The sequence below is a fragment of the Lichenostomus cassidix genome, chromosome 3, assembly GCF_008360975.1.
Source record: "Lichenostomus cassidix isolate B80296 chromosome 3, HeHo_3.0, whole genome shotgun sequence".
NCBI lineage: Eukaryota > Metazoa > Chordata > Aves > Passeriformes > Meliphagidae > Lichenostomus > Lichenostomus cassidix.
The window spans coordinates 94,688,239-94,713,649 of NC_139483.1; the positions used below are offsets into that span (position 1 = coordinate 94,688,239).

At 38.9% G+C, this 25,411-nt stretch overlaps 3 long non-coding RNA genes across 3 annotated transcripts; 2 read left to right on the forward strand and 1 right to left on the reverse strand.

Annotated features, from left to right (window-relative positions):
* Window positions 1–284: 284 nt before the first annotated feature.
* LOC146440238 (uncharacterized) lies at window positions 285–3,586 on the reverse strand. The gene is made up of 3 exons (XR_014851378.1): window positions 3,376–3,586; window positions 964–1,052; window positions 285–472 (listed from the first exon to the last, which is right to left on the reverse strand). It is a non-coding gene; the product is annotated as an uncharacterized LOC146440238 (long non-coding RNA).
* Window positions 3,587–3,952: 366 nt separating this feature from the next.
* LOC146440239 (uncharacterized) lies at window positions 3,953–8,724 on the forward strand. The gene is made up of 4 exons (XR_014851379.1): window positions 3,953–4,207; window positions 6,979–7,487; window positions 8,281–8,588; window positions 8,670–8,724. It is a non-coding gene; the product is annotated as an uncharacterized LOC146440239 (long non-coding RNA).
* A 2,491-nt stretch (window positions 8,725–11,215) lies between these two features.
* On the forward strand, window positions 11,216–14,022 carry LOC146440240 (uncharacterized). The gene is made up of 3 exons (XR_014851380.1): window positions 11,216–11,287; window positions 13,327–13,471; window positions 13,963–14,022. It is a non-coding gene; the product is annotated as an uncharacterized LOC146440240 (long non-coding RNA).
* Window positions 14,023–25,411: the final 11,389 nt, after the last annotated feature.

The following is a 25,411-nucleotide window of genomic DNA, read 5'->3' on the forward strand; positions in this document are numbered from 1 at the left end:
ATTTTGCCAGGGAATATATCTACAGCTCCTTTTCTGTTGATATACAGTAAGGAAAAGTAATTTCTAGCACTGAGATTAAACAAGATTACAGCCCTCCTCTTAGATATTAGTGTCTGGTCACAAATTTAAAATCATTGCAACTGCTATCAGCATTTTCTCATTAATGTTATAATGACAGTGAAAGCCCATGACTTTTCTGCTATTTGCTACTTTCTGGATTGATGTACAATAAGAATTCTGCAGTGTGTAAATCCATCTTCTCTCTCTCCTCTTTTTCACTTGTTTATTCACATGCTTTCATGTCTTTTCCAGAATGGAAGCTTCTTGTGTTAATTGATGATTCTTTCATAATTTCATACAGGATCTGGTGTTCTAGAAGGCAGTCCTGATCCTAAGAGGCTTCTGCATGCTTAGACAGTTTGTATTCCTGGTCCAACTTAACCCTGCTGGCTACAGATGGATTGGGAACAACCTGAAATTAAACCCAGCTTTTCTGAATTTTAGGGGCAGCAGCAGGTGACACAGGGCAATAACAATTCAAACACTATGGGCAGTGATTATTTGACCATAGCCTAAGACATCCCTCTGATTTTTGTGCTTTTTGAAAATTTATAGCTTAAATTTTACTCCAGACTGCTATACAAAAGTCTTCTGTAAAGTAATCCCTCAGCAAGGCTAGGGGCAGATATAGCATGAAAAGGAACAGAGGATTAAAAGAGGAGGAAAACCAGTTCTGGTAAAACAGTGAGTAACAAGGAAGGGACTGAGGCAGAGAAAACAGTTCAATACCTCTGTAGTTAAACCACTGGTGGGAGAGATTGCTGTGCCCTTCCCAGAATGACTTCTGTGTTTTTGCATGAAGTGAATTACATTAGAAGTTATGTATCAACAGGCAATGAAATACAACATGACCCCTTGTGCAAGACAAGTGAGCTTCTTGCTTATGAGATAAATCTTGCTTACCTTTAGAATCTTCCTGCTCTGGTCCCTGCTGCTGGTGCAGCTCTAATGAGCAGGAAGAGTGCTTCACTCCAGGCAGCTGGAGTGCTTTCCTGGAAAATAGAAGAGTTAACCTCATCTTCTAACTCTCTGGGTAAATTTTGTGGCCAAGAGGCTTATTAGACAAGGACTTCAGTGTCACACCTTGCTCTGCTGCTCTGGCCCTGGCACAACACACAGCCCTGCTCAGCACTCACCCCAGCTGAGTCCCAAGGACATGAAGAAGTAAAGCCCATGCTCACAGGTCCGGGGAGGGAAGGTTGGGAGGAAGGATTTAAAGATTGCATCTATTTTCAGGCACCTGATTTCTTTTTTTTTTTTTGACTTGCACATACTGAATAGCCTGTGATTAACATTAGTACCACTGGAAAACAACATACTAAAGCAAAAGGTAAGAGCTATCTTATGGTGAACTATGATGTGAAATATTCTGCACAAAAGGATTACCACAGGCTTTCCCACATGCTTATAGAAATAGCTTTCCTCCCTGCCCCCCCCCTCAGTAAAAATAAATAAATAAACAAACACATTCTCTGGATATCTGACAGCCTGACTAATTGCAAACAAGTTTTCAAATAAGGGACAAACCAGCAAGATTTTCAATCAAATCTCTTTACAGTATATAATTTTAATGTGAAATTTATTGGAAATAAATTAGTGTAATTATCCACTGAATCTTGCATTCATTGACAGTGAGAGAGATTTTAGGTCAAATGATTAAAATGTAGTATTTTATAAAAAAATTTCCTGTTCAAAGCTGTAAAATGAGTGAATTTACATCAACAATCAATAGTGGCCTTGGGTTTAAGCAGGCAATGTATAGAAGTCCCTAAGTTCCCCAGGATCCCTCTCTGCACATATACACGACTAGTCATTTGGCCACAGCCTGCATCTTAAAAGCACTGACCTTTCACATATCCCACCTAACGGTCATGGCTGCAGCCTGGGGCTAAGATTAAATCCTGCCTTGCAGCAGTCTCTGCTTGTGAAGCCCAGCCTCAGCCTTTCTACCTGGTTTGCAAACCAGCTGCATAATATTTGCATGAAGCCTGGGAGTGATAAATGCATGTGAAAAACACGTTATTAATGTATCAGCCAGCACATCAGGAGTCGATGAGGCACTGAAATTAAATAATGACAGTAGATCACAGCTTTCAGTGAATTGCGGAGCAGCAATGCATTTTCATGGCGCCTAAACTAAACCTAGTATCTCAGGTCCTTAAGAGAAAAGTTGAAGAGTGTGGGGATGGTGGCTCAGGCTGTAGAGAGGTCTGCTTCAAAAGGAGAGCCTTGCAGACAACATCCAGTCCTGCTTCTGCCTGGTAAATCATGCATTAGGTTCATTCACAAAGCATTGGTACTAACTGTGATCCCTCTGCATGCCTTAAAAATTTCCAGTGAAATCCCAGATGACAGAGGACACCCGTGATTCAGAAGGTGACGTTCTTCTTTCTGAGTCAGAGCTGAGTAGAAACAGCAGCATGATGCTGCAGGACACTGCTCCTGGACAAGATGCAATGAGCTCAGAAGCACTGACAATCCCATGCTGCAGCATTAGGAGACTGCTCAGCTATCCTCATCCTCATCACTTTTCAACCAGAAATTTACATCGTGCAGACCAAAGTCCCCCTTGCAGTTCTACTGCAAATGACATTAGTCATAATGTTCTTTCTAAAAATTTATATAGCACTGGTAAATCTTTGCTGTATTTTAGTCTGGAGATGACTGCAACTCTGCACAGAATGAAACAACTCCTGTATGTTGTTTGTAGAGCTTTTGGGACCCCTAAAAAGTGACAGAATCTATACCTTTAAAATTCTATTCTATTAACAATCCAAAAGACTAACAGAGAAATCATATTTTGTAGTATTTTTGATGATGACAGGATCTTTAAACTAAAAACAACTGACTATAGCACTTCATCTCAGGATAACTTTTATCTTTAAAAGCTTTGTACTCCAGCATGGACAAGGAGTGATATAAAAACTAGTATTGGATGGTTGGTGGTGGTGTCAAAGAAACACATGGGAATCTCTTTTCCTCTCCTCTTGATCATCTCCTGGGGGAGGGAGAGATAAAGTCCATAATTTCTTCCCTGTGGAGTTTACTTTCCAAAACCAGGCACTATGCAATACGTGAAGGAGAGAGCAGAACCCACAGGGCCAAGTGAGTATCACAAACAGAATAAATACCTTGCTAGTTTTCTCATACATTTGATTTGTGATTTTGGAGGTTAAGCTTAACTAAAAGAGGCTAAACTAGTTTGCCCCAAGCAGGACAGAGAAGCCCACAGGCACTAGTGCTGGCCCTTTGAGTGCATTTAGCTTCAGTGCAGAGCACTTGGTACAGGAAGAAGAAACACTGAGAGAAGCAAACCTGCAGCTCAGGCTGTCCAGCCTGCAGCACTGGTAAACATCCACTTCTGAAAGCCCTTATGCATTTTGACTTCACATTTCGTGGTATGTGTGATACTTGTTGTAGTACTTGTTTGGCATAGACACAAACCAATTTGTTTTTCTCATGGGTCTGTGGGGTTTTGGGCTGAAAGAGCAGCTGTTGCAATATCCATCATAGTGAGGACTCCATTCTTCCAGCATAATATAAGGGAATTCTTGCTGCAAAGTCACAGAGAGAAGGGTGTAACAATGGAGTGACTGCAGAAAGAAGCCTCTATGTGTCCCAGAAGACAACAGGAAATTAAAGAGCAGCACAGCAAAGAGATGTGGCAGCTACAAAGTTTGTATTGAAGAAAGATGCCTCCAGGTATTGGGGAAACTATTAAATTACTACAGATATGGAGCATATATCATACTGTAAATGAAAGAAGTCTTTAATACAGAATGCCATGAAGAAACATAGGGCAAAGGAAGTTATTGTTTACAAAACAACTAAGGGAAATGGGTGAGTGCAGTTAAAATGAGACCCCTGCTGAATCAGAAATGGCATATCTAGTTTTCTCAGCTGCTCAAGACAGAGAGAAATCAGGTGGGAAAACTACAGAGGACAGCAGAAGCAACTGCTATTTGTTCATGAAGAAGAAAGGCATCATTAAAATCAAGTTTCAACTTAGCTAAGAGGAGAGTGGAACAGGAACAATGTGTAAACCTCAAAGAAGCTCATGATTCAGAAAGCAGGACAAATCCCCATATGAATTCTTTCCAGACAACAGCATAAACCCAAAGAAGAAAGTGGGTTTTTATTTAATCTGGTAAGAGTTTGGGCCTTGTCTTTTTCTAAGGAAATAGAAACCCAAACCACTATTCCTCTCAGTATCTCAGTTAAAGTGCTAATATTTCTTACATAAATATTTGCTTGGAAGATTTAAACTATCATCGCATCAGAGATGCCATGCCATCCTGAGGATGCGGAATGCATACTAAAAGCAGCAAAACTGATTGTAGTCCAGTATAGTGTGCTGTCAGTGAGAAATGAGGGCTCCAGGACTGTGTTCAGAGCTCCATCAGAGACTCACATCCAGGTTTAAATTTGGGGGTGGTGTAACTCAGTGTCTCCATGCAAATGTACTCAGTAAAATTACCATGTACTCCACAGGTTTGTAAAGTGTTCACTGCACTTCTGATGAAAGTGCATAATACCAAAAGGACAAATCATTGCCCAGAGTAATATAGTTGAAAAACATTAAGCTTTCCCCCCAAATTTAAGAAAAATCAGCTGTAGTGTTAAATGCAGCCAGCAGATCATGTACAATGTTTATCAATGCTTCACCATAACACATTCCCACTGATTCATGAATTGTAGTTCAAAGTTGAAAGTGGATAATTTTTAAAGTGATGTTGCTGTAGGGGTTTTATACTGTTTACAAAAAAAAAAAAAAAAAAACCAAAAAAACAAACCCCCAAAAAACCCCCAAGGGAGTTATTATGCAAGAACCCAGGAAATTTTGTTCTGATCATTGTCTTCTGCCTATAGTAGGCAAAATTCATAGGGTCTTTTGATAGCAGAAAAATGACTGTATGACTTTGAAAATAATTATGTACCGTCTTTTAGACACTTTTTAAAGAGCAGTGTCAATGTTTGGATGTCAAGGCAATGACTGAGAACTCTGGTGTGAAAGAACTGACCTGTCATGAGGCAAGAATTAACTGACATACTAAAAAGTTATGAAAACCAGCAGTCATTACTACAAAATCATTATGTAGAGCTTCCTGGGATTTTTAATGAATCCACCAACCTTAGAGAAATGCAAGCCAGAGACAATATTTCCCGTGAGGAATGTAGAGGATCTCAGGGTACTTTGCAAATCAGATATATGCTCATTGTAGAAGCACCAGTGCATCTTCTGTGAAAATATCTTCTGCTTAAAAACATGACACACATCACACAGACATTTTGGGCAGGAAATTAAAAATACATCCTATGAGACTGCTAAGACTAACCAGTTAAACTTAATATAAATGCACTACTCAATCAAGCTTTGCTCTGCCTTCCAGAGAAAATCCTATTTCTTTTGAGAAAAAGTGTTTGATTAACAAAATAATATGCAAACAGACAATTTTCATTCAGCCATTCAGCTCCTTCATGATATGCACAGCTTAGTCTTGGAGACCTGTGTCCACTTGTGGAGTCCCCTTTGGGAAAGCACAGAGTAGCAGCACAAAGGTAGAAACAGCACATCCTACTGCTTCCAGCTGCCATCTCCCCAGTCTTTCTGAACTTGCCAGCACTCACTGGCCCATGCTCTAGCCAGGTGAACGGGTCACCCTTTAGCAGCTCGAGGTGTGAGGAGTTTCTGGGGCAGCAGAGCAGCCCAGGGATCTCTTTTTGCTGCTCAGGCCAGGTCCATGGGCAACCAGATAGCAGTGATGGACCTAGGGAGGGTCAGGGTACAAGTTATTGCTACAGGGAGGAGAAGAAGGAACAGAAACTACAGCAATTATTACCCCTAAGTGTTTGTCAGCAGCAGGGACAGCAAGTCTGATCCTTCAGTGTCTTCCCCAGCATCCCAGCTCTGTCTTGTCCCTCCATCGCTCCTTCTTCCATTGCAGCAGACACCGAAGCCCAACCCACTGTCCTAAAAGAAAAACAAGAAAAAAAAAAAGGCACTTTTGTTAAACTCTTAAAGAGCTCTACACATTTGTTAGTTCTTATGAGGAACACAACACACATATTTGCATATCTCTGTAAAAAAGGCTTTGGTAAATGTCTCTGTAGCATCTATACTCACATTTATTTTTATGTTAGGATGTAACTGCATAGTCAGTTATGTGCTTGTCTGACATAATTCACTCTGCGAGCAGCAGCTCTACTCTCCCACTAGCACTATCCTGACTCTCCGGCCTGAGTGCAATGAAGCAGGCAAAGGAGTAAAAAGCAAGCATGTGAGCTCCCATGTTCTAATCTAACAGATGTGTGTGGAAAGATTTTGGACACCTCTTTCCCTCTTTTAACCCAAGCTAACAATAAATAAATCTACTTTATTGTGGAACCTGAACCAACAGTGATAAATCTAATCCACTTATGTTACAGAATAAAAATAGTTGCTGTGATGTTTTTGCTTCTACTGTTTAAGGAAAAAAATAATTTCTTTAAATAGTTGGTGTAGCAGATGCTTCAGGTCTGTTAATAATTTATATTTCATAGCAAGAGGAAATTGATAACAGATTTTATATGGGTCATGAGGGTATGATCTGACTTTGGCAGTCAGGGTTCTGAATGTGAAAATCACTCATGACCATTTTGGCTGGGAAAGGATGGCTCATGGTGGGCAGCAAAGTGTACTGCTTAAGAGCTAGAGAAACAGCCTGTGGTGGTAAAGAGACAATGTCCCCTGATCAACAGTCAAAGCTTAACAGTCTGTATGAGCAAATATTTCTTTATGAAAGTATTAAAGCAATTCCTTCCTGACACATCAGTGAACTCTGGGAACAGCTGGAACTTGATAGCTTAAAGGATAAAGAAAGATTTTTTTAGCACTGCAGGGTTGACCAGGGATTTTTTTTTTTTTCTTTTTTCTTCTAGAAATTCAAGATATTCATAGCTTAGTTGGAGAGAAAAGCGGAGGAGGAGATTCATTATACAAGATAAGCAGCATTAATTTGGGGGTGGGTTGTTGCATAAGCCACCCACCCCTTTTTGGTTACTATCACTATGTATTTTTTGTTCTTAGTGGACTTCCTGCTTGCATTTGTGACTATACCAAAAGAAGTCAAATCTTCAAGCACTCAAATTGAGACCTGGCAAAGCAAAGTGGCAGGAATGCTAAACCTTATGCCCAGTTTGCAGTTGTGCCTGAGCAGTGGCCAACACAGAGCAAGAACACCTAAGCTAGCTCCATCTCAGAAGACTTTCCACATATGGAAATCTACTGGTGGCAGCACAGAGCTTCCTCTCAACAACACTGCAGGCCAGGAAGCTCTCTCAGCAGCTCTTCACTGCAGCAGATTTTGCTATAACTATGACCTTCCTGAAATGCAGGATGAGCAGAGGAGGGAGTCAGACAAGTCTGAATCCCATGAATGTAGAAAAAAGTAAGTTGCATGGATCAAATAACCTCTGGAATGCAAATTTTACAAAATTTTACATCTGTACCCTTTCTTGGGTGCACTCAAATAAAGTTAATAGAGTTCTTATTGGCTGGCATGTTAATCACACACGTAAATTTAACACAAAGCATTACACCTTTTCACCTCAGGTCTGTTTCTATGCATAGGCACAATGCCAGGGAAGAGTCAAGCAAAATTCCTAATGATATCAGCACAAAGACACCAGGGATACAATTCAGAAATTCAGCCTCATATTCCAGTAAACTCCTCAATGTCCTGTCCAGCTACATAGAGTGATGTTTTGATGCAAACTTCTTACATAAGGAAGATAGATGTTACAATCAATTATGTTTAGATCACCCTTGTTTGAGGGAGAGAGATGAACAGTTTTGTCCCTACCAAGGGAACATATAGTGCCTATACTGAATTAAACAGATTTGTTGGAAGTCTCTAGCCAAAAGCAACACACGACCTAAACTAGCTCAACCATTTAAAGTAAAAAATTTTGCCACCTGCAGGGTAACTTCCATTAGCAGGGCAATATGCTACAGATGCGCCTCAGTTTCCCTGGAAGGACTCACTAACTAGTCGAATAATTTGTAAGGGAGACCTCACACAGGGCCACCAAGAAGATCAAACCTCTCCCAACATCATTAAGGGGTATAGTCAAACTCAAGAGAAGAGCTCCTCTGGGTCAGGTTTGCTAGGCTTTCAGATTCTGGAGAGATTTTTAATTCATTCCTTTGATCTCATTTTTGCCCTTCCAATCCTTATACAGCTCTGACCAGCTCTTGACAGCAGCCCCAAGCATGAATACTTCACCAGCAGCCCTGTCACTCCTAGTCCCAAAGCACCTGCTAGCCAGCCTGTCTCCACAGCCCTGACACCCACATTCTCAGCAAGCAAAGCCAACAGTGCTTTCTACATTACATTAACTCCAAAAGCATGCACAAAATTGTCAACTAGACTAGGCCTTTGTCTGAAATGGAAAAATTAATCTCTGCAGCCACTTGAAGTGACTAGATATAGTGGTGGAACACAGCTGATAAGCATCTAGAAAATACTGCAGTTAAATATCAAAAAGTGGTAAGTGGAGAAAAGTACACTGCTTTTGAATTTGGGTGAGGGTCTTCATAGTAAGAGTTTTTATGCTCTAGGTATTTGCAGCTTAGATCCAGTCAGCCCTAGATAAATGTGCTGCTGCAGACCTGGAGCCTCGTTGATAGGTGTGATTACAGCTTAAGCCATGTCAGACAAGTCCCTATTGCCCTGAACTAAAAATTAACCCTGTTACTGCAAACTGCATGGGGTCGAAGTGCCAGCACTAAAACAGGAAGACCATTATAAAACACTGAGGGCAGGAAGTGTTTATGAGGTATCTTAGTGCAGAGCTACATATATCCAAGTTGATTTAATACTGCTCAAAACTTAAATGTTGAGAGGAGAAAAAAAAAGAAAAGGAAAAGAAAAAACCCACCTCAGATCTGCTTGAAATAAACATTGTCAATTTGCTCAAGAGACCAGAAGAGAAAGGGGATTAGCCAAAATATTTTGGTTTGTGTGATATTTTACAAAACCCTTTCTAAAAATCTGCTTCTAAGACAATATTCAAATCTCTCATCTGCCAAAACTAAGATGTTTTCTTTTGAAGAGAGTGAAATAATGAAGATTTTTCTGAAGAGAAATTTTCCTTTTTTTTGTTGTTTTGATTATCTATAAAGGCTTGCCAAATTCAACAGAATGAATTAATATTTTTGTTTTAAATAATTTTCTGGTCAATAGTATTTTGATGGAAGAGGGATGCTTGGTTCTACTTTAGATCTTAGCACTTGACAGGACACCTGTATTTGTATCCAAAATGAAGGTTTGCAGAACCCTGAAAAAAACCCAAACTACCAGGAAACCATGCCAGGATGCTTTTAACAGCTTTCTGAAAAGACGTAGAGTTTATGACATATCAAAGTAGACCAGGAAATAATAAAACACTGAACTAAGAACTCAGTTCTAGACACAATGTCTAAATAAGATCTGATCTTTATTTCATCAGCTTCCTCTAATACCCAGCTCCCCATCTATCCTCTGCCTACATTTTGTTAGATTTTTAATTCAGGAGGCAGTTGAATGCCTTCCAAAAGTGCAAAGCTCAAAACAGCCATAATTCCAGCCATCATTGCTCAGCTGCCTTGCTGATACCTCTCTGGCTAGCATTAACTCTTATTCCAGCCTTCTCACCCTCTACCAATGCAAATAAAACTGCATTCATTAAAAATAAAAAAGGAAAAAGAAAAAAGAAAAAGATAAAAGCCACAAGCCACACATGGCTCATAAACCCTTTGTCACATCACAGAATTGCATTCCAAATCAATGTGGATAAGAATAGTTTATAAAGTGCCCTAAATAGGCCATTATTTTGTAGTACAGAAACTTGTTTGTTATTTGTATTTTCTGTAGTTTCTATACAAATTGACTTCTCCAAGAATGACAGCTACTACTGAGTCTCTGTGCCCAGACTTGGTGAGAATGGCAGCTTTCATATGAGGTTTCCCAATAATAAATGCAACACAGTGGGTGACCAGTAGCTTTGATTCTGTGACCTATAATATTTGCTGTCAAGGCGCATGCTATGAGATAGGTTAGCACTTACTTCCTTTGGTGGCCCTGACATATGTACAAAATAAGTACAAATCAGCTAAGTCTGACTGCATGCAAAAAAAAAAAAAAAAAAAGAAAAAGAAAAAGAAAAAGCACTGATGTTAGATTTCTACCAAATCCTGTGAAATATTCTACTGCTTTGAATAACTTGAATAACTATTTCTTTGACTGGAATGGGAAAAAAAAAAAAGACAGTCTGTCTTTTGTTATTTTTGACATTTAATATTACTTATAATATCACTAGCAACATGGGATTATCACACTGAAATTCTCAACCATACTCCAGCTACATTTCTGAAGAATATCAAAAGGCTGCTCAGAACATCTGAAGATTTACACAGACAGAAGGGAACTGAAGGGCTCTATTCTTCCTTCAGTGTTCATGTTAGCTGTGTACAGAAATCCTTCACAATATCACCAAGGGCCTTCTGAAAGCCCTGAACAAGTGCAAAAAGTTTAGATACCATACTCCAGAAAATACATAATAGAACTCAGGGAGCCCCAAAATGCTGCTGTGCTAAAAACATTTTATCCAATTCCTTGTGTTTCCCTGATATTTATCTTATTTAGGTTAGTTTAAATATTTTTCATGTTATCAACTGAAGCAATGTAAAATTTTATGACCAATCCAAATGGCTGGGGAAAACTCTGAGGTTAAAAACGTTCCTGTTTTTTTTGCACAGCCTTACAAATCTCTTATTAGTGTCAAATGTAAGGCAGTCTTTGGGGAAGAGGGAAGACTAGTGTAGCAGCCACATTGTAAGGAAACCCTGGGGTAGGTATTAACTTGTAGCAGATTGATGTATATAATGCAAAATGCACACATCGTAGGAAGTTATTTTAATAGCATTTATGTGTAATTAACAACTTCTCCTATGACAATTCAGGGTGAGAGCTTGTAGGACTAGCAGAAAAAGACAGTGTTTACCTGCACATTTTTGTGTATCACGTACTTTTCCCATTTAGGTAGCAGCAATGTTAAGCTGACAGGTCTGTTTACAATATTCTGTTTTCAGTCTCCAAATGACTGCTTCTCTTCTAATTCTTATCTTCCTTAAACAGGAATGAAAACCAGAAAGATATTTTTTCATTCACTGATGGGTCTTGTTTTTCTGGGAATCAACATTTACAGGGTAAGTTTATATTACATGAAGGACTATTCTACTGAATAAGACTTTTTGGCAGTAATTTTTCTTTAGCTGAATTTCAAATACATGAAATTTTGAATATGTCTGAATTTTTAGGGAATTCTGACATCCATACACAGGTAATTTTTCACACAAAATTGTGAAACAGATCTTTATGAAACACCTGAAATATAATTCACTTCTAATACAAGCTGATGTCAAAACTGAAGCAGAAAGCCTAGATGCAGAATAATGATGGAAAAACAATGTTTACAGAAGTTGTACTGTCTTTGTGGAGATATTAATGACTTTCTGTTTGTCCTTCAATGAGTTAAAAAAAGAATTCTGAGCTCCTTTTCTCTTGTTTTGTGCACACTTTGCATAAAGAAGAGAGATAGCTACCACACAGAATGGAGAGCAAGGTCTTACTTCATTATAATCCAGAGCATTGATCCAGAGCACTGATTGCTACAGTCTCTGGTTGTCTTCTCACTTCACCTGTGCTCACTTGATGCTCAGACAGGTTTTACTTTGATGGAAGTTTTCATTTGATCAGATTTTCACTGCCTGCATGAGTTTATACAAACATAGATAAAATATGTGTCCAGTATAGATTAGTCTTTGATTAACATGACCCTCCTGTTTTAAATTACCCACATATATGCTTATTCAGCATGGCTCTAACCACAATTCCATGTTAAGAGCAATCCTACTAAAAACAATGGAAAAAATAAGACAAAATAAATGGACAGACAGCTGGGAAAAGAATACTTGTGATCAGATAAGATGAATCAATAATTAGAAGCAAACCTCAGTAAATAATTTAACCCCCACAAACATACATCTGTAAATTTTTAGCTATCCTATATTTCTCATGTTATAAGCAAAAAACTTCTACTGTAGCATAACTTTCTCCTCAGTGCCCAGCCATAGTGCTTGTCTGACCCAAAATAATCTGTTCAGCAGATTTGTATTGGCAATCATTCCTTCTCAGTCCATTGGTTCACCTCAGGAAGACATTATGAAGCCTATTCTTTCTAGGTCAGGCCAGTTCTGAAAAACACAGTACAAATCCGTGACATCACCAAGACTTTTAGTATCTCCCAGTAAGCAATTAGCCTTTGTCAGCTGTTGAGTGTGTAAACAGAAATGACATAGGCATATGGGAAAAGGTGTATCTTCAAGGCAAGTACCCAGGATTTGTGATCATTCAACAGAGATTCTGTGTTCTCACTTATCACACCTGCCAATTAACAAACTTAAAAGTTACTGGCAGAGCTGAAGGAGGGAGGAGGGAGAGTAGCACAGAAAAGATAATTAAGGCAAAGGAGAAGGATTTTTTGTGTGATTTCATAAAACAATATCACATTTAAATTATTTTCTTATGTAAATCTATTCTAAATTATATGGCTAAATGAGAATGTAATTGCTTCCCAAAGAAAATGGCATTTCATATCGCATATTTATACATATATATATATGCACACAGAAAACATAATATATCTACATCTGAAGTTATATACAAGACACCAAAACATTTTAGAAATCTGAACAAAAGACTTCCCTAAGCTTATGTGTAAAAATAAGCAACTCTTACAGATTCTCTTTATGCATTTTTCAGCTACCCTAAACTTTTTGGTGGGCATTACTATGTTTATACACATGAAAAGAAGGCAGCTAAAGTAAGCTAAATTATCTTCATTTAAACCTAATTGTGTTTAATATAAAAGACATAATCATATGGCTAGAAAAGCTCAGGATTCCCCATCTCCGAAATTGCTTAAAGCCAGGTTAGATGGGGCTCTCACCAAGCTGTTAATTAGAGCTGTCCCTTTCCATAGCAGAAGGGTTAGAAATAGATGATCTTTAAGGTCTCTCCAACTCAGATCATCCTATGATTCTATAATTCTCATTAAACGCTATTGGTCCTTATCCATTGCTAAACAAATACAAACAAAATTTAAAATCATGCAGGTTTTAAATGGTATCCAAATTTATATCATATCTCACATGCAGACTTGATGTCTGATTTCTTCTGGTAATAGGAACATAATCTTTCATCCAACTGTTAGGTGTTGAATTTGGAACTACCTCTCACCCCTCTTCACCTGCTTGATGATAGTCCCATGAAGATGTGAATTTTCTGGTTTGTGATTTTATTTCTTCAGGAGCATACAACACAATACAACAGTAAGTTCTACATTAAAAAAACACTTCTCCTTTCCTATTTGAGACAGTAAAGGCCTGGATAAAGTCCGTAAATTTTCCTTGATTTATCTCCTTGTGGATTATCTTGCTCTTAATCTCAAGACTAAATTGAACACCTATACTGCTGCATCTACTATGAAAATAATTTTATCTGTTTTTTCTACTCTGACTCTGTTCATTGCCCAGTCCCAAAATCTGGTTTCTTTGTTCTCTCGCTGGAAGGGTCCCTCCTGAAAGTATCAGTTATTATAATTTACTTCAACAGTAAACTGGTCAGATTTGTTCTTTTCCTCTACGCTAAAAACTAGACATGGAAAAAAATTAGGGGTTCTAAAATACAGCAATTCAACAACAGACCTGAAACTTTATTCAGAATATTTACCTAGAATGTAAAATCCCCAAGTTACCAGCATCTGACTAAAAATATGTCCTAGGTTACAATATAGATTTATTTAGTATTCTATTACCACCAGCTGTAGGGCATTAGCTGTTAACTCCTGCTAATGACCCACCCCTGATAACAGTCAATGGGCTATCAAGAAACCACTGCATGATTCATGGACTTATCCTATTGTGAGATGCTCCACCCAGGAGGGAGGAGCCAAGCATTCACACCTGGATATAACCTGGCCTTGGAACTGCCTGTCTACTGGGTTCCCAGAGGACAAGAGCAACCACTGGACCTTCAGGTAGGGACCAGACCTTCACAGGATCACTGCTTCAACTGAACTACTTCAGCTGGACAGCTACCATCACCCTAACAGAGTGTTAGGTTGTATCTGATTTTGTCACTGTTTTTCCTTGTATTATTTCAGTTATTTTTAATTTTTCTTATTAAATTTTAATCCTGACTTGTTGCGGTTTAAAGGATATTATATAGCAGACCTTACCCGAGAACTTCTCTGCCCAGCCTGGTTCAGTGCCTCAGTGCACCAAACTCTTCCTCTGAGGGTTGGACACTGCGCTCTCACCGGCTGGGGAGCCATAAGGCTAGCTCTGGTTTCATCTGCTTCCACAACCGGCGGTGATAAAGGAGGCGAGGAGGGTCTGTGCGTTGTGTCCATGGAAGATGTTTATTCGCATGGTGCAGCAGAGGCCAACGACCTCCCCGAGGCAGAGATGCCTCGAGGGCGAAGGCCTCACATGCACAGCCACATGTGGTGCGAACACTACATGGTACATAGATGCAAGATGGCAGAGGGTGAGGGGTTTTATAGGGAAACGGAGAGGGGCAGGGACAGCACACAGGCCCAGTGACCTCTGGGCACAGGGCAGGTACAGGGGCAGAGTTAGGGTACAGGAGCCAATAGGGAAACCTGAGGGAGTAGCCAGGGCCATGTCAGGTGGGGAAAGGCAGAACAATAGGCCATGGGTAAACACATTAAGAAATAGGTGGGTGGGGAACCTGCAGGTGTTATCACAACACTGACTTGAGATTTCCCACTGGTTTGTTTTCAAACTAATACAAAATAAAACCATAAAAGGCTGTACCAACTCTGAACACAGCAGGACAGTCACCTCTTTTGACCAGCTGGCAATGCTGTGTTTGGTGTATCCCAGGGTGGGCTTTGCCCTCTTGGCTGCTGGGGCACTGCTGACTCACATGGAGCCTCTGTCACCCAGCACCCCCAGATCCCTTTCTGCAGGGCTGCTGTCCTGCCAGAGATTATACATGAGTCTGGCATTACACCACACCAGGTGCAGAATCTGGTATTTTTTCTTGTTAAATGGCATGCTGTTAGTAATTCCGCAATACTCCAGTCTCTTTAGATGCCTCTGCAAGGCTTCTCATTCCTTGAGAGAGTCAACAATATCTCACAGTTTTGTATCATCAGCAAATTTGCTAATTGTGCATTCAGCTGAGATCATCATAAAAGTATAGAACAGAACTGACTCTGGAATTGAACCCTGAGGAGCACTGCTGGTTGCCAGTCACCATCTGGGTATATATTGCAACACTTTAAGCCCTGCTCCACAGCCAGTTCTCTACCCAGAGCACCACATACCTACCTGTTTCACAGCTGGACAGCTTGTGCAGAAGGATTCTGTGAAGGACAGCATCAAAAGCCTTAGCAAAATCCAGATAAACTACATCTAGCAACTTCCTTCTCTAAACAAATGATGTTTTCATAAAAGGATATCAAATGAGTGAGACATTTTGTTCTTAGGTGTATAGCCAAGAGCTAACTTTGAAATTTGAATGAATTTGATTTAAGGGGTGCAGAAAGTATACAATAAGAGTTGTACTTGAGTGCCTGTGGAGTAGGACTAGAAACCAAGCTCAAAAGAGGGCAGAAGGCAGGGGTTAATGCATGTAGTTCACTAGACTAGCATCTCAGTTTGAGGTTTTTTTGTAGTTCCCATGGCAATAATACTACGTTACTATCACAATGCAAACAGTGTTATTGGATATAGTTCAGTGGCACATCAGATTAATGTGTGTCTTCTGAACTTGATATGATAGAAATGGCAATTCCTCCATTTTTCCTACTGGTGTGAGCCACTGGCTAATCAACTACTGTGATAATACTGTGTCTCATTTCCCACTTTTACCTGTCTGGTTTAAATTTCCAGTCAGTTAAACTGAAGAGCTTTCAATATCTAATATTTTTTCCCTATGATGGCACTTATCCCCAAGGATCAAGTCACTTCTCATTCATTGCTGCACTAATGGAGCCTGGATGGTGACAAAAGGCACTTTAGACTGAAGCCAGGTCATCCTCTCTGGAGTTCAAAGGAGTTCTGCTGCTCAAACAAAACCAAAACTATCCTTAGGTGAGAGCAGGTGATCTATAAAAAATATAGGAGCCATTTATGTGACCTGTTGACCAGCACCAAGCCTAACAAGAGAATGATAATGTAAACTTTCAGAGAGGTTTTGACTCTCTAGCACTCTGCCAGAATAAGCCACTCTTACCTAAATCCAGGAAGATTAGTGTGTTTCAGTAAAGACTTGTCACATCCTTGTATAGTCATCCTCCATGAGTACAAGGACAGATAAGCACCTCCTGCTTTATCCTAGCTGGCAGCACTGCACATCTCCCAGGAGCAGTTTGTGGGTGTCCTTCACCCCCTTGTAAATAACCACTTCTGAGAGCACAAAGCAGTCATTCTCCATAATTAAGATCTAATTCAATGCCTGCTGAAATCAATGGAAGTTTTTCTACTGACTTCAGTGTGCTTCAGCTTGAGCCCTGAAACCAACAATCATCTGGTGACATTTGTGTTATATTAACCCAGCCTTTAGGAAGTGTATTGAGGTCTCCAACTTATTTCACATAAGCCACCAAACAGTAATAATTTTCAGACAGTGTCAACCTGACCCAGATTTGAACTGGCAATCTGGAGCTAGAAAGCACTATAATCCATTACTAGCCCTGTGAACCATCTGGTCACAATATCTCAAGCAACTTATATGGTACTTAGTCCTTGAGTAGCTTACTGAGACTTGTATGGTAAAAACAGAATTTGTCTATGGGTATACGTGTATGTATTTAAACATAATTAAGAATTTTCTGTCATCAACATAAATACTAATAAAAGACATTGATTTTCAGTTAACTAGTGTGCGATCAAATAGTTATTTTAAATTTTTTGTATTGGCGTGACAGTCAGTATGAAAAACATAAGGTTCTAAGGTAAAATCCTAACAAAGTCACTATGGCCCCCTAGTCAGGCACGTGGATATTTTTGCAAGAACCTCCCACACTTCATGTGTGTGTTTCTTTTGAGTACATAAATGCTTCATCAGATACATTATTTTTTACAGTCACACAAGGAGCTTATTTTGCTTTTGCAGACTTTCCCACCAAGAATTGAGCTTGCTGGTTACACACAAAATATATTAATTTCTACCACCATCTCATGTTTGTATTTCACAGAGAAGACAAGGGATGCAGCTTTCCTGTGTTTTGTCCTTAAGAACTTGTCTGTATTTAAGTAAAATGAGTTTCAAAGGCTATTAGGTTAAGTGATGTCATTTAAAATCCATTTTGCAGATGTGTAAGTGACTAAAAGATGGAAGCCAGTGAAAAATAAGATCCAGAGGGAGCTTTGCAGATTTTGTACCGTAAGTTTGTTCATTAAAGGTTGTCATTCAGACAAAAAATATTTAGTCTTGAAATATTAGCAAGAAAGATATTTATAAAATTGAACATATATGCTTTAATATTTTACTAATCTGCCTAGTCTCAAAGCCACACTTCATTTAAGCCATATTTTCCAGCAGCAGTCAGGGTCAATTTATAGAAGAAAACTCATTAATAAAGTGGTAGATGTCTGAGTTTCTCGTGGAGCATTTATATTCATACTAGAAAAGCACAAAAAAGGAAGAATAGTTACTGAAGACTTGTACTTAAACTGAGTTTTACAAACTTATTTTACTAGTGTTATAATGCCACTTCAAAATTAAAGACCGATGCTTGGTACTCAGAGGGTTTTGCCTAGTTTATGTTGTACCTGCCCATTTTATTACAATTTTTCTCAAGTATGTGAATTTTCATCTTATGTAAAAGAAGACTCTAACATTCATCCAAGGTCCTATATTCTTCTTGAGTTCTTCACAGTAATGCCACAGTACACTACATGCAGGTTATCCACAAGTATGTAAGAATAAGCTTTTTGCTGTGTCTGACCTACAAAATAGTTCAAGTGCTAATGCACTATATTTTCTATTCATTGTTACAGGAAAAGGAAAGAAGAGGTAGGAAATAAATCTCTTGATTTCCCCCTTTACTACTTATAAGTTCTCCTTGTGGCTTACTGAAGGTATTTGATACTCATATGCCTAATTTTGCAAGTACTATTCACAACATCTTTCTCCATTTGTTTGTTATCCATCTGCTGATGACCAAAAAGATCCACTACACACGAAGCAACACAAAATCTGTAGAGAGAAAAGAAATAACTCTGTAACTAGAATAAATGATGGCAGGAGAAGACATTTTTGCTGACAAGTCATTGTTCAGGACTTACTGAGGGAAAGAAGCAACCCCAGACTCAAATGGATTCAGCCTCTGACTCTCAGGTGGCAGAAGGGTAACAACTGTGTGTTACACCTCAAATACCTGCTCATAAAGCAAAAATTATTTCTGTGTGAGAAAAGATTTAAAGACATCTTGGCCTCAAAAATAGGATGTCATTAGAATGTTTATCGGCTCCATGGTCAGACCTTGTTTTTAATAATATTTGAAAGCATTATACACAGTCAAGTTGAAAATACCAAATCACCAAATAAAATATCCAAACACTGGGATACAGTGAAAAAGAAAAAACATATATTACTAGATAATTGCTGAACTGAAAATTCTGTTTCAGTATTCTAAGAAAGCCTCATATTTGAAGCCTCATAGATTGCTAATATGCTTCAATTAGCCTTTGTATATTTAATTCTGTGGTAAGATTTGGTAAGATTCTGCATAGCATCGCTTTATATTACAGCTTTTAAAACCTTTTGAAAATCAAGAGATGGAAAAAGTAGCATCCCCCTCTTCTTAAGGTTTCTCATTATTTTAGTAGATGGCCAGAAACTCTAATGCTACATTTGAAAGAACCAAGTAATTTTTCACTATCACTTGCTCTACTATTTGTTTTATCTCCATTTTTATCATAAAGGCAAGAATTAGGCACTTTTAATTTAAGGCAAGGATAAGAATTATTCTAAAGCAGAACACTTGTGTTGTACAGATCAGCAAATGCTTTACAAATAATAATTAATTATGTTTCACATCCCTATTGATTTTTTTTTTTTTTTCATTTTAAAGAAAAGGGGCAGAACAATCTAGGATGTCTCACTAAAAGTCACCTCACCCAGCAGGCCAATGCCCTAGCTAGAAATAAAGCCCCTAGGTAACCTGACTCCCAGTTATATATGCTCATCACTAGGCAAGATTCTGCCAGGAGATTCAGAAAGCCAGTGAGAGCTGTGAGTTTAGCAGACATGTCACCTTCTAAGGCCTGGCTTCTGTGGCAATGATGTGTCAGAGTTGCAGCCCTGAAGCTACAACAGCTGGACCTGCAGCCTTGAAGAGAGTAGCACAGTTAGTCATTTGGTAAACGAAGACAGCTTTGCCATTTTTGTACCAAACACAACTTTGCTCATGTAGCTCTCTTTGCATTCAAAATACCTTTTGGATTGTGGTGAGTTGACCTTGGCTGGCCTCCTGGTGCCCATCAAGCCACTTTATCAGTCCCCTTAACAGGCTCAACTTTACTCATAACACTCCTACCTCCTCCACCGAGGGAGGATGGGGAAGGAGAGCTGAGGTCACTTTGTAACACTCACCTCTTCCCCTGCTCCAGCGTGGTTTCCTTCCCATAGGAGACAGTCCTGCATGAACTTCTGCAACGTGGGTCCTTCCCATGGGCTGCAGTTCTTGAAGAACTGTGCCAGTGTGGGTGTTTTCCACTGGGTATAGTCCTTCAGGAATGGACTGCTCCAGTGTACGCTCCCCATGGGCCACAGGTTCTGACAGGAAACTTGCTGCTCTCCACAGGCTGCAGTTCCTGCCAAGAGCCTTTTCCCATGTGGACTCTCCATGGGCTGTGGCTTCTTCCAGGGCACATCCATCTGCTTTGGCATGGAGTCTTCCAAGGGCCACAGGTGGGTATCTGCTCCACCACAGGCTTCCTGTGGGCCATGCCTGTAAAGGCCTCTTTTCAGGTATGACGCCTGAACTTTTGACTAATCAATCCTCTGATTGATACTTATCAACTGTTCAGATTTTTCTCTTCTGTACCTTGACCCACAAATAAAAGTCAAGTATGAAGGATATTCAGTATCATTTGTTTAAGATGGCACACTCATCAGTAACTCCTGTCTATCTATACAGGTATATGGAATCATTCAGGATAGACTTTGACCTGCCAGAATTAAGCATAAAATATAGCAGTTCAACATACATCTACACAAGGGACTGCCAACAATCCCATTTCAGGATCATCCAGATACAAACCAGTTCACATCAAAGTGCCAGATGTGTGTTAAAAGCCCATTGTTCCAGGAGTAATTAGCCAAACCAAGAAAAATTATTTGCCAGCCTGAGGTATGCAGAGCGCTCATTTTGAAACCATTTAGTTATTCTTTTCTGGCTTCTTCCTAAAGCTTTGTCTCTTGAGCTATTGTGGATACTTAGCACTATGAAAACCCAGACTCCTCTGAAATACATTTCACTTTTGACACTGACACTGACACTGTCCTATTGCAAACATGCCCCCTCCCCAAAAAAAATTAAAGAAACACAGCCAAAAAGGTAAGGAGGAGAGAGAGAGTATGAAAGTTGTCTGAAAAACTCAAGATGCCAGTTTTCATGAGTTTTCAGACATAAGCCTGAACAATTTACACAAATGTCAATAGAGTTGGTTGATTCTGAGTTCTGATACAAGGATCTCTATGTCTTTTAAACAGCTGACTTTTCCTCTGAGACAGAGCTGAGGTAGTGTGTCAGGACAGAGCTCAAAAGTGGACTGGAGAGACACACTAGCCCTGCAAAACTTGCTGCAGATACTACTGAACAAGAAACCAGGATACCTGAGCAAGCCCAGGAGTGAGGTGTGGTAGAATTCTAAATGGGTCACTGTAAAATGCATTCTGCATCCACATCTGATGTTGGCAAGTGAGTGAGAAGGTTGAAAAATTGAAAAAGTTTCTGATTAGAGGTTAGGTGATCACAGTGGCCCTCTCTGGCTTTAATCTTTGACTCCATGAATAAACAATGAGAGTATTTAGAGTGCAGAGGGAAACAGGCAAACCTTACCAGCAGGTGCTCAGCTGGGTTCCCAATAATATTCACTGTTGGATACTCTTACTGGTCGGGGTCCACTGTTAATTGGATGGTGCTGAGAACACAAGGATGGGCAAGAAATGATCACATTTCCCCAGGAAGCCTGGGGAGGGTTATCACCCATTGCAACTGGGGCGCCAGCAACATTTCAGCGAAGTTTGCAGCCAGAGTTCTCTGTTGACAGCTTCTGTGTTTGTAAAGATTGGTTGTGGTGGGAAAGTGCTTTTTTGGGGTCTGAGGGGAAAAGGTGAATGGTACTTTAGGGAAAGCTGGGAGAAATTTATTTTGCTGCTGATGTTTATTAAGCTTGTGGTTGCAGTACATGCTCCAATTTATTATGATGCACATAAAATTAAGCAAACTGCATAGCTATACAATTACTAGGCAAAGGTCATTGCACTGGGGATGACTTTTAGGATCTATGAACACTGAAATGTAAACCCACTTAAGTGTTCACTTATTTTTACAGTGATCTCTGTTCTTGATGAACTGAAAAATTGAATTTACATAAAGGAACAGCTCTCTTGCAAATCCAGTCTTTGCACAGGAATCACAGTAGTGGTGAAAGAAATATGCAGTGAGAGAGAAAACACCTTCTTTCAAAAAGTTGCCTCCATTTGCATGTACTTTAAAAAGCCATATACAGTATATTATTAAGTAGATGGTGTTAGTAAGGGATTTTCCCATGTCATTTACTTGTGCAAGACTAATATTTTATAGGGAAAATAAAACACAAAGAGAAGGGTTAAAACAAAAATGGAATGTATTGGTGTAAGACTGCAGCCAGATTGACTCTCTGAGCTCCTATTTTTCAGAAACCCTTCTGCAGTATTGGCCTAAGCGTCCTCTGAACTAGGATATGTACAATAGATAGAGAAAGCTGCATCTGCTTAGTTTTCATATCATCCCTAATCAAAATAATTTTAAAAGCTATTTTCCAGGATTAAAGGGTTTATTACACATAACAGTATTAATGAACAAGATACAGTTTGATTCTACCATCATCATTTCATCAAAAGTACATACCCAAATGAGGTGAAACACTTCCCTTTGATTCCATCAAAGGCTTTTCTTAATGTCATATTAACCACTTTATCTTCGGTTTTACATATCACACTAGCTGAGATTTAGCTTTCACAGCTAAGCATTGTAATACCTTTGTGAGCTTGTCTATAAACAAATGACTGGGCACCTTCAGTTGCCAAGGTCAACTTTATGACTGATGAGCATGCAAATCCTCCCAGAAAATGTGATACCCAATTTTGGAACTGAACATTAAAGGACCACTGTATACAGAGTGCTAACAGAAAAGGAACAAAATTTACACTGCCATCACAGTATTGCTGGCTGCTTTTATCATGGCATTTTTGCTTCTTTGACTCAGTCATGGGGAATAACATTCTGCATGAAAATAAGGTAGAACCAGTATAGCACAAATTTAAGTAGCTTTAGCTTGAGGATTACCCATAGCCTGTGTCCCACAAATGTGTTGAACTTCAGGTTTGAGTTTTATTAGACAATATATCACTTATAAGTTCCAATTTATTAAGAAGTAATACATCAAAATATAATAAAATGAAGCCTTAGCTACAACTCTGTGATTACTCAGCTCCTTACTGCAGTGATACTTGATTTTATGTATATGCAATCATAGGTAGAGCTAGTCAACTCTGCCAAAAATGCCAGTGTATTAAAATCACAAATTTTCACAGAAGTTCAGATGAAACTTTCATTGAGAAAGGTTTCTTTGCTCCAGGACCCAATTTCTGATCAAAATGAGAGAGACAGACAGACAGGCAGGAAAGACAATAGCCTTGTGCTTATAACACCCACAGAAACTGAAGTCCCCTTAGAAAGACCCACATCAGGAGTCTGGTTCTCTCACAGTCCAGGTTCCTCACTGGAGCACTCTAATCTCATATCCTCTCTCTCATCTTCAAAAAGTTGTGGCTTTATCTTGTGAAATAAGAAAAGTTTTGAAGTTTCACCAAACTGCAAAGTTTTTTCCCCACTCTCTGAATGGGAATTGAATCCTATAATTTCCATAACATTTTGTAGAGAAAGAGTTGTAAAATCAAGAGACCTGATATCAGCAAGGAGTTCAACTAAAATAGTTTCATGTATGCAATTAAGTAACCAGTTATTAAAATAGCAATTTAGTTGTCAGATAATGATCTATCATGGCCATGGATTCTTCAATCCATACCTAACTCTTGTGCCCAGTTTTCTATGAAGAGAGGTACTATAATTCTTATGTTTGTTGCTTGGCCAACATTAATTTATACACAAAACATTAGCTAATTAAAAAGATACTTAGATTATTAAGATGTGTTATTCCTGTGACAGATAACAGATTTTAAGCAAAATTATTCTTTTTATTCATTAGGCTACATCTGGAAAATCCATGACCACTTTGTGAATTCATGTCTTCATAAAAAATGTGTTCTTCATTACATGTTTTAATTATTATTTTATTATGAAGCTTAATTTTATATTTTAGTACAAGGCAATTTAAAAAATATTTTTCTTTTTCAAACTTACTGGGAGTTTGCTGCTAATAGAACAATAAGAGCTTGGAGAGAAGAGGCAAGCAGAAACCTGCCATTTACCGTCTGAAGCCTACAATGGAAATTGACCCACTGTGCTGGATAACTGCTACCAAAATGTATTACTCAGCAGGTACAGGTTCTTAAAATGAAAAAATAAAAAAAAAGGGGGAAAAAAAGGAAAATTAATATCATATTGACACAAAAAAAAACCCTTCTCTTTTATTTACATGATCTGCTGGTACATCACTATCAGTGCCATTCATCATACGATTAGTAAATTATAACTAATGTTATCATTTAAAATTACTGAGTTGGAAGCGACCCACCAGGATCATCAAGTCCAGCTTCTTACAGAAAATAACAAGGTATATCAAAGGAAAGCAGAAATATGGTTTGACCAGAAAACTGGGAGAGGTAGAGGGTAGGACTGGGAGTATGGGTGGCACCAATTATTTTGGTTCTGTTCCTGTTATCTGTTCCTATTCCAACTTTAAATTCAGCCACTCAATAAAATAGCTCTAAATGCAGAAACTCATCTCTCCATTGAAGATCAGATGTTCATAGTGTGTCTCAGTCCTGCCTCTAACTTTTCCCTCTTTGCTCTACCAAATTTATGGCTGGGCTTAATATACCCATGTAGATACAAAAAATATTTCTCTTTTATCCTGTTGACATGTCGAAGACAGACAGTCTAACTTGTTTCTTTGCCTTGAATAATTAACAATGTTGGTAAAATTTCCAAAAGCATCTTTCAAAACAAAACTATATTTTTTTGATGGTGCAATTACTGGCCATCAATGAAGAATCTATAGAAAAATGATATAAAATATTTAAATTGGCATTAAAATTGAAAGAGTAGTCTAGGTACATATTTAGGCTTCTGCTTCAACAATTTATTATAATTGCAGTAACGTAACAGGGGAGCTGCTGTAGCAAACATAACTGTAGAATTATTGCTAGAAAGTAATGAGTTTATGTAATAAATATGTTTCTTAAATACAAATGAAGCAAAAGAAATTGTAAATGTTATTTATAGTTTCATTGCAAGCCATGCGACTAAAATCAGATGGTGCAACTGAGAGATGGTGACTGTGCTTCCTTTCAGAGAAATGTCATTTATCTCATGATTTTAGGCAAGGCTGCTGCCTGCAGAGGAAACCCTCCTGCTGCTCTGACATTGCCCAAAATGTTCCCGCTGTCCCTGCCCTGCAGCAGACACACACAGGGAGAGCTGCGGCTGCCTCCCTCCTGCTGCAGGGAGCTGCACGGGAGGAGCAGAGATCATCCACAGACAAGAGAAGCAAGAAGAAAGGAAAGATGGGCTGACAGAGCAGGTGTGAAAGGACAGTCAGTGAAACAAAAGCAAAGGCCAGAAAACAGCTTAGCTCTTTTATTTAGCTTTAAAAAAAAGAATAAAAACAAGAGCAAAGCTGAATTACCTTCCTCTTTTCTCCAGCACAGACAGAAACTCAAGTGGAAAACACAACTGTTCTGGGATGACACGAACTTTCTGTGCAACCAAAAGAACACATGAAAACATTCACGCAACTCTGAATGTGTCTTCACTGAAAAAGCTCTGGTTTTTATCTCAT